General features: G+C 49.5%; 1 long non-coding RNA gene across 7 annotated transcripts in view; it reads left to right on the forward strand.

Moving 5' to 3' along the window:
- Window positions 1-247: 247 nt before the first annotated feature.
- Window positions 248-12237, forward strand: part of LOC102168017 (uncharacterized) — a 33629-nt gene continuing 21639 nt past the window's right edge. For 3 of the 7 annotated variants that reach the window (XR_014832602.1, XR_014832600.1, XR_014832604.1), the window contains exons 1-2: window positions 276-485; window positions 1480-1530. This is a non-coding gene — a long non-coding RNA (uncharacterized LOC102168017). Of the gene's footprint in view, window positions 486-1479; window positions 1531-12237 lie in introns of all 7 variants that reach the window. The other 4 variants (XR_014832601.1, XR_014832605.1, XR_014832606.1 and 1 more) reach the window with 2 other exon arrangements.

The following is a 12237-nucleotide window of genomic DNA, read 5'->3' on the forward strand; positions in this document are numbered from 1 at the left end:
CTAGAATCTGCAGGCAACAGAGAAGAGCTTGGGAGGTGTGAGCAAAGGTTCAGCTAAGTGGCCTCAATGTTATCACCTCTTTTGATTTGTAATAAGGTCCCTGAACCTGCCTACACATTTCCGTAGGTCACCTCACAAGAAACCTTTGCTTTTTGGCAAAAGAACTGTCTCTCTTAGTTCATGTAAACAGGAGGCAGTAGATACCCATTGCTTGAGGGCGGTTGTGAAGGAACTTCTGTGACATAACAAAGGCAGGCTTCTCACCCTAAAGACCTGGTTGGTGGCGGGGTGGCGGGGAGTGCGGGGTCCTGGATTACCTTGCACGTGGAGCCAGGGTCTCCAGGGAAGGGAGGGACTTAGATACCCAACCGTGGCCCCTCAAGAAATGAAATCAGGCAGGCACATCCATCCGAGTGGGCTTTGAAACTCCCTCCTAACACCCACTGGCTGATAAGAAACCCACCTGCCAAAGTTCAAGAGCCCAGGTGAGCTTTGGGGAGGGCTGCTTCTGACAAGGCAAGTGGAGAAGCTGGAATCCCATCAGGACCCAGCAATCCTAGTATGATTGATTGTCTCTGGGATCCCTGGCTGACCACCAACTAGGAGAGGAGGGATGGACATGTGTGGCCCATGGCCAACAGTGACCCCTAGTGGCAAGAAGAATTGATGCATGTAGCACATGGTTCAGACTTGCCCAGTTCTGTTGTTTAGAAGCAGGTCTGGTCCCGTCTTTGGACCAAGTAAATCCCAGGGATCTTGGACAATGGGAGTGGTGAGGAAGTAGGAGGCTCAGCAGTGTTAGATTTTCTGCTGATGAGGCTTCATATATATACTGAAAACATGAAAGCAGTAGGGAAATATTTGGGTACCTCATTGGTCATCAAGATTATAGAATATGCCAGAGGTCAAAAAACTTTTATTTAAAAATCACGTATGGGAATTCCCTGGTGGCCTAGTGGTTAAGGATTCGGCATTGTCACTGCTATGATTCAGGTTTGATCCCAGGCCTGGGATCTTCCACATGCTGTAGGCATGACCAAATGTATATATATATATATGTGTAAAAAATATTTTAGCTCTGTCCCAGCCAATGAACACTGCTCTTGTAACCTGGCATCAGCCATAGACACTAAGTGAAAGAATGAGCATGGTTGTGTTTGAGTAAAACTTTATATAAAATCAGCCAGCCAGCCCTGGTCCATAGTTCACTGACCCCTGGAATAAACAGTTGAGGCTAGTCTTTCCACCTTTATAAAATGAATAAATAAATAAACATTAAAAAATTAATTAAATGAACGAATAAATGAAAGTTATCATAAACTGTTCTTTCCGCTTTGGGGTAAATGAAGCCCCATCCATGGATTTGCTAAGTATCCTTTTCTGCTTTAAATGAAATAGGGGTTCCTCGACACATTTTCAAATTGCTATGTCTTTCCTTATATACATGAGTTATTTATTAATTATTATTTTCTCTTTTAGGCTGATGGAAGCTCGGTTGTGGACGAGAGGAACGATGAGCTTTCAACTTTCGTGAGTTATCCTCAATTCAGTCATTTTCATACATATACACACACGTACGCGCTTAGGAATGTACTATTTGCGGTTGTGAAAATGCAGTTGCTCATCTTCTGCCTTGAGAGTCTGGAAAAGTTTATGAATCTCAAATAGTACCCGCTGGCATTGTCCGGTACCACACATCACTTCCCTTTCGTCTCGCCGCATGCTTACAATACAGGCTCAAGTTGGCATCAGAATTTTCCACTAGACAGTCTGCGAGTTCCAGCAGCGACTCGGAGGTGTTCCTCCCTCAAAGCCACAGCCGAGTTCAGGGCCCCGGGGGAGAAACCACCTAGTGAATTGGGAAAGGAGTCTGGGTCACAGGCAGAGGAATTTCCTTCCACTTTCCCCCTTTGCTCCTCTCCAGACAGACCTGCCTTTCCTCTTGGGTGTTATTTCTTAAAGACTTCAAGCAAAGCATTTAACCACAGGTAGATGTTCCTTACGTGGCCATAGATTCTGGATATGGGTATTTGGAAACTGTGGAGGTATTCTTTGTTAAAGTATATGAAATGAGAATTAGCTTCTAAATATTGTATAAGGGTTTGATCAGAGAAAGTAAATTACCTGGAGCCATTTCCCTGGGGAATCGGACCTTATGCAAATGTGGGAGCTGGCTCTCTGGCGCCTGTGAGCCTCTTTCTTTGAACATGATGCTGGGTGTCCAAGAAGGGAAGGATGGATGAGAACTGGGAGCAGGTGAGGATGAGCCAGAGCCACAGACTAGAAGCCCCGCCCAAGTGACCTGCAGGAGAAGGTGGCCTCCTTCCTCCCAGAACCAAATAGGCACCTGCCAGGATTCGAGGAGCTGGAGGCTGCGGGCTCGTTGCTGCCCCTGGCCAGGCTGCGTGCCCCCTGCACCCACCCTCCAAGCATAAGAGCTGTAGATCTGCTTCTCCACGTCTACCTTCCAAATCTTGCCTCAAATGCCTCCTGTGGCCCACTCTAACCAGAAACTATGCAGGGAAAGGAATTCTGCAAATTCCAACTTCGCTGAGTTGACACAATCCAAACCCGCCACAATGAGTACATCAAAAAGTAAATGGCGCTAAGTGAATTGATTTGGCCTTTTAGCAGAAATGTCACTCCCCAGCTGTCAGCTTAAATGTAGACATTGAAAATGTACATATGAAAAAGTTCTGCTATTGTAGGAAAGGCTTAGGGGCCAGAAAACGTAGATTCTGACTTTTAGAATTACTAGCTGTGTGACCTAGAACAAGTTACTTAACCTCTCTGAAAGTGCATTGCCTCACTTGTAAAAGGGGGGATTAAAAATACCTACTGTATATAGGTAATACGTACAAGATTTAGGACAATGATGGCATACAGTAAATGCTGAATTCATCCAGGCACATAACGTGTGTCAGACTGTGTGGTGCTGTTTTTAGAAGGTCATCACCCCACCTGAGGCTCTCACTGAACTGAATCCGTGACGTCAAGGGTGATGATTAAGTGACCAACATAAATGAACCAATGAACTATACCCCTGGGTACTAGGAAGAATGGGTGGGTTGCCCCATTTCAAAATAAGCTAAACTTTAGTAGTTTATCAATTAAGTGGCTGAGCCGGGACAAGATGCTTGACCTTCTTCTGATAGCTCACCCAGAGCCCTTTACCACCCAGCCTCGAGTCTCTCCTGCGTAGTGGAACATGTTGGGGGTACCACGAGGAAGCGGCTTTGTATTCAGAAGTGGTTGCTATTTACTTTCTCATCATTGCAAAGTTGTAGCAAATGGTTGGAGTTCTTCACAGGCTGCCCTGGAGAAAGACTTCTTAGAGACATGGAGACACGGAGCTCTACTTCCCTTCAGAGAAGTCTGGATGTTCTGCTTTGGCCAAGTTCCCTCTGGTCGTGTTCCTTCCTTCCGTCAGTCAGCCAGTCATCCAACAAAGTAGGTTAATAATCTACTATGAGCCAAGCACTGTTCTAGAATCTGCAAACACAGCAGTGAACAAAACAGACATGGTTGGTCCTGCTGTCACGGTATTTACATGCTTCTAAGGCTGTGGTGACCAGGCTCCAAGATGGCCCCAGTGATCCTTGCCTCCTGGTGTTCAAACCCATCTGTGGTCCCCTCCCACACTGGATAGGGATGAGTTACGTCTGCCTCTCTCTGTCTCACACACACACACACACACACACACACACACACACACACACACGTGTTGGAAATGCCTTCTGGGTGAGGTTGTGGAGACATCATGCCTTCTCTCATGCTCTCTCCCAAATCCCTCACCCTGAGAAGCCCCAGCTGCTGTGTTGTGAGGACACAGAAGCAGCCCGACGTGGCGGGCTCCCGCAGAGTGAGGATCCCACGCCGTGGAAGGGAGCCATCTTGGAAACAGAACCTCCAGCCCCGGTCAAGCCTTCAAATGAGGCTGCAGCCCCAGAGGCACCTTGATTGCAGCCTTAGGAAAGAGCCTGAGCCAGAACTGCCCCCCTAAGCTGCCGCCACATTCCTGACCTGCAAAAGCTGTAAGACAATCAGTGTTTGTTGTCTTAAGCCATTACGTTTGGGAGTAATTTGTTATGCACCAATAGATAATGAAGATGTGCGGAGAGACGGATAAAGCCTAGAAGAATCCCAGAGGAAGGTTAAGTCCTATGGAGAAAAAATAAAGCAGGAAGGGGACCAGGCAGGTGGTGAGAATCGCAGCTTTTAATAAGCCAGGCAGGCAAGGCCTCACTAAGGAGGTGACAGGTGATTAAGGTCTGAAAGGAGATGGAGGGTTTAACTGGGTGGAAGAGTGTTCCCGGCAGAGGGATCAGCAAGTGCAAAGGCTCTGGGGCAGGGGCTTGAGTGTGTCCGAGGGTCAGCAAAGAAGCTGATGAGGCTGGACCAGGTAAAGGGGGAGATGATAAAGATGAGGTCAGAGAGATGACAAGGGGCCTGGCCGTGAGGCACGGAAAGCTCCGTGATGAGCTGATGGTCATAATGGCTCGTGACTTGGGTGTGCCTCAGTGCCGGCCGTGGCCCTTCCATCATTGCTTCCTTCAGTCCTCATCAGGGGCACTAGCCCCATTTGCCGGAGGAGGAAACTGAGGCCCACAGAAGTTAACTTACTTACTTAAGGCCACACAGTCAAGAGGTGACAGAGCCAGGAATTACACCTGTGTCTTAATCAAACTCGGGTCCTCCAGCCTGTGGGCTGGAATTTGGCCGGAGAGGCAGAAGCAGGGGCCCTGCCTGCCTCCCTGAGGCATCGTGACACTTCAGATGCTCTTTGTTTAAACTGGGATCTGCGAAATCCGCGCGGAGGGAGTTAAGTGCACATGTCTCAAGCCCGGGAGTGAGCACAGGCCATCAATGACCCGCTGGGGTGGAATTTGGGGCGCGCCCACAGTTCTGAGGATCAGCAAAGAAGCTTGGAGGCGCTCCAGCCCCAGGGACAGCAGGACCAGCCGAGGCCCCCTTGGCAGCGGGCACGGCGGCTCCGGTGCCGGCTCCCCACAGACATGCATGAGTCAGCGCCGGGCAGCCCCGCGCGGTCTGCCGGGGACACGCCGTTCTGCGGGGCCGCAGCTCCCACGGGGAGCCAGGGCTGAGCGGGCAGGGCCTCTGGAAAAATGCTGCGGTGGGTACACCCTGGCACTCCTCTGTGTTCCGTGCTGCCCCAAATTCGCCCGTGGCCTCCTGCCAGCCAAGTGGGATTCAGTACATTGGTTTTTTCAAAAAGCCAGTAGAGCACTTTTTGAGAAGTCCCAGGCCCAGATGTTAGGCTTTGCTGCTTTCTCTCCCCGGGTCAGAACAGCAGCATCGTGTGGACGGAGTGCCAGGTGCTGGGTGGAGATGCGTGTTGTTCTGTCACGTTTGGCCCTCGGCCCAGTCTTGGGGGTGGGGGTGGGCTGTCTCTATTATTCCCATTTTCCAAGTGATGAAACGGAGGTGCAGAGAGCTGAGAAAACCCGACCGAGGGTAGGAGGGAGTTCTCCCGCTGTGCAGTGTGACCCTTCTAGGGACCTTGGGTTCATCCAAGGTCACAGGGAGGGGCAGGGAGGGAGCTGAGGGCACCCCACCCCTCCCGCTTCCATGCGAGTGCTCTGTTCTTATAGGTGGGGCTTCTGGTTAATAGCATTCATCTAAATAAACAAGACTCCCCTTGATAATTTGTGCGAATAATTCAAAGTGTACAAAGCAGACTCTCAGTTGCCGCCTAATCAACATCCACTCTTTCTTTCTTCCAGAGTAAAGCCCCAGTTTTCATCAGTGTGGCATTGTGTCCAGTTAAAAGACCCCACTCCCAGCAGAGTCTGACTCCTGACCCCTAGAAGCCTGAGATTAAAAATGTCTTAAGCTACTAGGTTTGGGGGCAAGTCGTTATGCAGCAGGAGATGACCTATACAGACGGCGGGAATTAGCCAAGTGTCAGGAGGGAAGAGAAGGAGGGTGGGAGGCCCTTCTGGGCATGGGCCCCAGGTTGCAGGGGCCTAGAAGGAAGAGAGATTGGTATGAGCAGGACCCCAGGGGTCTGGCTGGGTTAGAGAGCAGGCTGCAGATGTCCATTCCACGAGGTCAGGAACTTGACCTGTTCACCCACCAACGTATCTCCAGTGCCGGGAATGTGAAGCCTGGCCATGCAGTAGGTGCTCAATAAATGTACAGGAAGGGTGGTCAAGGAAACTGAATGCAAAGGAAACCCCCCCCTCCTTTTTTTGGCTCGCCCGCAGCATTCGTCTAAATAAACAAGACTCCCCTTGATGGAAGTTCCTGGGCCAGAGATGGAATCTCAGCTGGAGTTGTGCTCTATGCCACAGCTGCAGCAATGCCAGAACCTTAACCCATTGCACCGGACCAGGGACTGAACCGGTGCCTCCACAGAGACAAGCTGGATCATTAACCCATGTGCCACAGCAGGAACTCCAAAGAAGAATCTTGAGAGGATTGCTCAGGGCACAAACCTGAGGCCGTCCTCCTCTCCGAGCCTGGACTGGTCCTCCAGCCCAAGGGCACCTCAGCTGGCATTTCAGCAGGATGATTGCCACCCAGGGAGGGTGGCCTGGGCAGAGGGGCTAAGGGACAAGAAGCGGGAGCAGAGGGGGTGCTGACACAGGCCTGCGGGCCAGGGGTGGCCTGGACCAGGCTGGCCACTGGGGAGGGGAGAACATGACGGGAGGGGGAGCATCAATTAGGAGGAGAGCCCACAGGACCTGCCCACGGATGGGCTGTGTGGGCCACAGGAAATGGGAGCCCCAAGGGACACCTACCTCTGTGGTACTGGGAGGATGCTGGGGCCGTTTTGGGGCGATGGAATACATCGGGGGCGTGATTTGGGGCAGGTCACTTAGCCTCTGCATCCTCAGTTTTAGTCATCAGTAAAGTCGGGTGAGCAGATCCTACCTGGTAGGGCTGTTGCAAAAATTAAATGCGATAATGGCTAAAGACAGCTGGAAAAAAAAAAAAAAAACAAGAAAAAGAGACCTTCATCATTTATATGTCATGTGTGCTTTATATGTTATACGTGTGACTTTTTTTTGAAGGGTAGTTGATTTACACGGTAATTTAGTTTCAGGTGTACAACATAGTGGTTCGATATTTTTATAGATGGTATTCCATTTAACGTTGTTATAAAACATTGACTCGATTCCCTGCGCTGTACAGGGCATGCTCGTGTCTTATTTATTTTGTATTAAATTCAAACCCTGGAGAAGGAGCAAGTTGGGGTGCTGCCAGGCACCAAGAGAGGTGTTCGCTTTTGGAATCTTTCCTCCCCCCCAACTTTATCACTGGGAAGAGACAAGCCACTCGAAGGAAACAAGAACCCTCTTGCTGAAAACTCACTTTTGCCAGCTGTGGCAAAAGCAAATTACATTATGTTTTTTTCTGCCTTCTGCAAATGGCACCCTCCTGAGACATGGCCTCTGCTCAAACCAGCAGAACCTCTGAAATAGGATGCTTCTTGGAACCACCACGTCCAGGCCCGCTCACATCTTGACATCATTCAGGGTCTAACTGTTCTGTCTCGCCACTACTGATGTATAGATTTCAGGGTTTCGAGGACTAACAGGGAACTGCAACATATTTGTGGGCTCAAGTCATTTCTTAGTTTTCAGACCCAATCGTGCTTGCTCACATAACGGCTGGCTCAGGAGCCTGACGTAGGTACCAGCTCTCCTGAGTGTCAGAGCTGCGTTATGTCAGTTTCTCCGATGCTCTTAAGGCCCCGACTCCCAGGCGAGTGTGCTCATCATCATGTGGCCGCTCTGAGACTCTAGATCAGGAATTTGGCTCCCCAGGAACATGTGGCCATCAGAGACATTTTTGGTTGTCACAACCTTGGGGGATGGAGAGGAGAGGGGTGCCACTGTCCTCTAGAGGGTGGGGACCAGGGATGCTGCTCAACACCTGCAGGTGCACAGAACCAGCACCCAATGACTGATCCAGCGCCCAATGTCAATAGGAATGAAGTTGAAAAACTGCTCCAGACTTACTTGTTTGTTGAACAAATCTTCAGTGTCTGCTGTGTATGCCAGGTTCAGCCGTTCAGCTAACACTGTGAATGAGACCAGCGAGTTTCCTCCCCTTCGTGAAACCAACATTCTGGTAGAGAAGACGGAGAAGAAACCAGCATACAGTGTATGTTCTAAGCCCGCTTCAGGTGATGAAAATTGCTGTGGGAACAGGATCCGTGTGTGTTTTGGTTCGCAGCTGTTTCCCTTGTACCTGGCTTGATGCTTGGCAGGGGCAGGGCCCGGGGATTTTTTTTCACTGTTTTCGTAGTGGCTAAGACTCTGTTAACTGTGTGCCCTTGGTCAAGGGCATCTCTGTGCCTCAGTTTCTTCATCTGTAAAATGGGGATTATCACAGGACCCACCTTGTAGAATTGTGGGAATCAAATGAAAGGATATGTCTAGAGGGCCTGGAACATTCCTGGCCCCCAGTAAATGTTCAGCAATGTTGCCAACATTCATTCATTCGTTTCTCCCTTCGCCATGGCTCCACAGAAACCACCTCTGCTCGGACCCCTGGTTCTATCTCTGCCCTTCGCCTTTGGCAGCTGTCGTTGGTTATGTGCCCAGCTCAGCGTAACAGACCTTCCAGCTGGTATAAAGAATGGTGACAAAAAGACTTGGAGAAGAAATGGGTATGATTGAGTGTGGTCCACGCCGTCACTGGGGAGAGCCCAGATGCAGCTCCATGGCGACAGATGGACCTTCAGATCCATCATGATGGACGTGAGTGACGACCATCTTTCATGTCCTGGCATGTTGGCAGCTTCCACAGGTCCCCCGCTGGCTTCTGACCTCCAAGTGAGGTTTCTCTTCTTCCACTGCCAACTTCTTATCTGTGGCCAGTTCCCAAGGGGGAGCTATGGTCTGAGATCTCGGTTTTCTGCCTAGACGAGTTAAGAGCATTTCGGTCACAAGTAAGAGGAAATCAGTTGAAATGGACTTAAGCCGAAAAAGGAAATGCATCAGCTCCTGTAACAGAAAATCAGGAGATGGCAGCATTCAGGATGCAGTGTTTCCAGGCATCTCTCTCCTTTGATCTCGCTTCCGCTCCCTGGGCTATGTTCTCAGGCAAGTTCTTCCTAAACGCTGGCTCAGCCTTCCTACCCCATCCTCACCAGCAACTCTGGACTCACGTTAAACAAGTTCAGGAACCTCAGCTGAAAGAGAGCATCCCTTTCCCAATAGTTCCAGCAAAAATCCTGGGGTCAACTGTGACTGCCCCATCTTGGGTCATGTGCTCATTCCTGAACCAGTTGCCATAGCTGTAGGGATGTGCTGTTTTGATTGGTCAGACCTGGGTCAGGTGCCTGCCCTTCTGACCCTCTGGCCTGGAATAGGGGTGACCCCACCCATACAACCTAGATTGAGAACAGAGGAGAGGTGTCCCCACCCAAAGCAAAGGAGAGAGCTGTTACAGCCTAAACGACAGATCCTTCTATTCCATCTCATTGAGCATAAAACCCAAAGGCTCAAGTTCCCAATTCCTCCCAGCTTAACCAGATAGTGGGTTGACACTGTCAGCCAGCTTTCTTTTTTGATGATCAGATGTCAGCATGGTGGGCCTTCCCACAAAAGATGGACGGCTTCAGGGAGGGTAGCACCCAGCTAGACCCGCCAGCCTTCCCAGCACCAACGGCTTCCTGGGTATGGACCAGAGAGCACACCCGACCCCACTGCATCTGCCCTGGAATGACCTCCTGGCCTTTCTGCAGAGCAAACGTTCCATGGGTTCCTTTCTCTCCATGTAAAACTCACCTAAATTTGAAGCAAACTCATGAAACTTTTGCTAAGCAAGCGATCTGGGTATGCCTGCAATTATTTTGCTGATCTGTTTTAAAAATTTAAATCCACTTGTATCTGATGTTTTTAAACTTCTCCCAGTGTCATCTGCTTTAAATAAGAACAGGAGTTAGAAATGACACTCTGGGAGTTCCCGTCGTGGCGCAGCGGAAACGAATCCGACTAGGAACCATGAGGTTGCGGGTTCGATCCCTGGCCTCGCTCAGTGGGTTAAGGATCTGCCATTGCCGTGAGCTGTGGTGCAGGCCGGCAGCTGTAGCTCCTATTCAACCCCCTGGCCTGGGACCCTCCATATGCCGTGGGTGTGGCCATAAAAAGCAAAAAAAAAAAGGAAATGACTCTCTGAACTTTCCTCGTGTTCAGTTGTTAATGGACTAAATAGGTACAAACTAAACTTCTTCATGCCATTAAAAACAAACACACCACACAATCTTTTCAGGACTGGCTTGGAATAGAAGCCATGGAATAACAACAACAGTAACAGTAGTTCACGTATATTGCACACCTTCTATGAGTCAGGCATTGGTCTAAGCATTTTATCAGTTTGAGCTGTCTACTAATATTGTCCCAATTTTATAGCTGAGGACACTGAGGCACAGAGAGGTGAAGTGACTTGGCTGGGGGATAATGGCTGGTGAATGACAGAACAGGAACGTGAAGCTAGCTGATCCAACGCCACTGGCCTGCAGGCCTAGGGCAGTCTGGTTCCCAGCCATTGACTGCATCTTAAGATGACTTCACTCTTGCTAGATGGTTGAGAGGTCACCCCGTTTTCAGGTTCATTCAGCAAAGGCCGCCTTTCATGACTGCTTGATGTTCTTAGAGTTAAGGCTGAGGACTCATATTGGTAAATGGGCGCTCAAAATTTCTTCCTCTGCCAAAGTTCTGTTAGCCTGCAATCCTCAAAGGCACTTCGCATATACAAACTTCAAAGCCAATTACATCCAGCCTGATGTGACCAGAGGGCGCCTCCCAAGGCCCTGGCAGAGAAGACAATTGGCAGAGGAGCTGTTTTTAATGATGCTTCATTTTGATCGAAGCAGAATAAATGTGTGAGTGCTCCAACAGCTATTTACCAATTCCAGCTATGGCCACTGACCCGCATCTAATACTGCTAATCACATAAACACAAGTTTTGTCCCCACCCGTGGAATACATTTCCAGCTCATCCCCACCTTCCACCCCCTCCCATTCCCACCCTCCAGCCAAGAAACCACTTTTGTTTGTCACTGACAATTGCCCTAATTAGTATTGTCTATACAGCAATACCAAGCCTGTTCCCTTTATTGCTCCTTGTCCCAAAATGTGCCGTTAAAACAGAGAGCTTTGAATTTTTGTAAAGTCTAAACAATCCTAAATGTGTAGGGCTGCATTTGTAAAAAAAAAAAAAAAAAAAAAAAAAAAAAAAATTCAAAGAATGAGCCCAACTTCAGATTTCCATCTCTAACCAATTATATCTGTTAGGATTAGGTTTCACTAAATATAACAGAACCTCCACCCCAAATATGTTATGCCTGAAATAAGATCAAAGTTTATTTTTCTCTCATAAAAGTATCAGAGATCCTGAGGACTGTCTTTCTGTTCTGCCATCTTCAGCCTCTGGCTGCCATCCTCAAGGTCCTCTTAGGATTCAAAGTGGCTGCCTCAGCTCCAGCCTTCACATCTACCTTCTGGGACAGCATTCGGAAGAGACCGAGGAGCAAAAGGACACTCACACCCTCTCTTTTACAGAGCCTTCCTGGCAATAACCCTACCCAAGTTCCTTTTTTGTCTCCTGGGCCAACTCATAATCGTGTGGCCATATCTACCTGGAAGGGATCCCCAGAAATGTAGTCTGGACATTGGCTGGCAATCAGCAGTCTCTGTCACCATCAGAGATGCAGTGTGACTAGATCAGCCCAGAAGAAGTTCTGACCACCCAGAACAGTGCTGGGGACCAGGGGGTCCCCCTGGTACTTCTCCCTCACTCATTGACCCTTGAGTCTTCATTACTCCGGACAGACTCCCTTTTGCCAGATCTGGGGGTAGAAGCGATTATTGGTTCTAGATAAATTCGGCTCAGCGACACCAGAGGAGCAGAATCCTTGGGGTCAGGGGTGTCTGTCCACACCCCACCCCCGAGGCAGCCCTGATCTCCGTAGTGGAGCATCTGCCCACTTTCACAGTCTTCCTGCCTCTACCCCATGCACCCCAAAAGAAAAATGTTTCAAGGCTCTGCTTTGCTTTTCTTTGTCTCCCTCAAGGTGGCAGTGCCAACATGTCGGCTTTTCTGCCATCTCCTTTACCTTCCTCCTCTTATCCTTAACCCCCCATCAGCTCTTTCTAGCATCCTAGAGGCTGGTTTACAGGAGGGGGCTCCTTCAAGGGGAGCCCGGTGGGATGGCCACGGAGGGGTGGACAGTGGAGTTGATCGGAAATCACTGAGACT

This window comes from Sus scrofa, chromosome 17 (assembly GCF_054392235.1).
Source record: "Sus scrofa isolate SSC_HxYL_T2T_F1_AM1 chromosome 17, Sscrofa_HxYL_maternal_Yorkshire_Landrace_v2.0, whole genome shotgun sequence".
NCBI lineage: Eukaryota > Metazoa > Chordata > Mammalia > Artiodactyla > Suidae > Sus > Sus scrofa.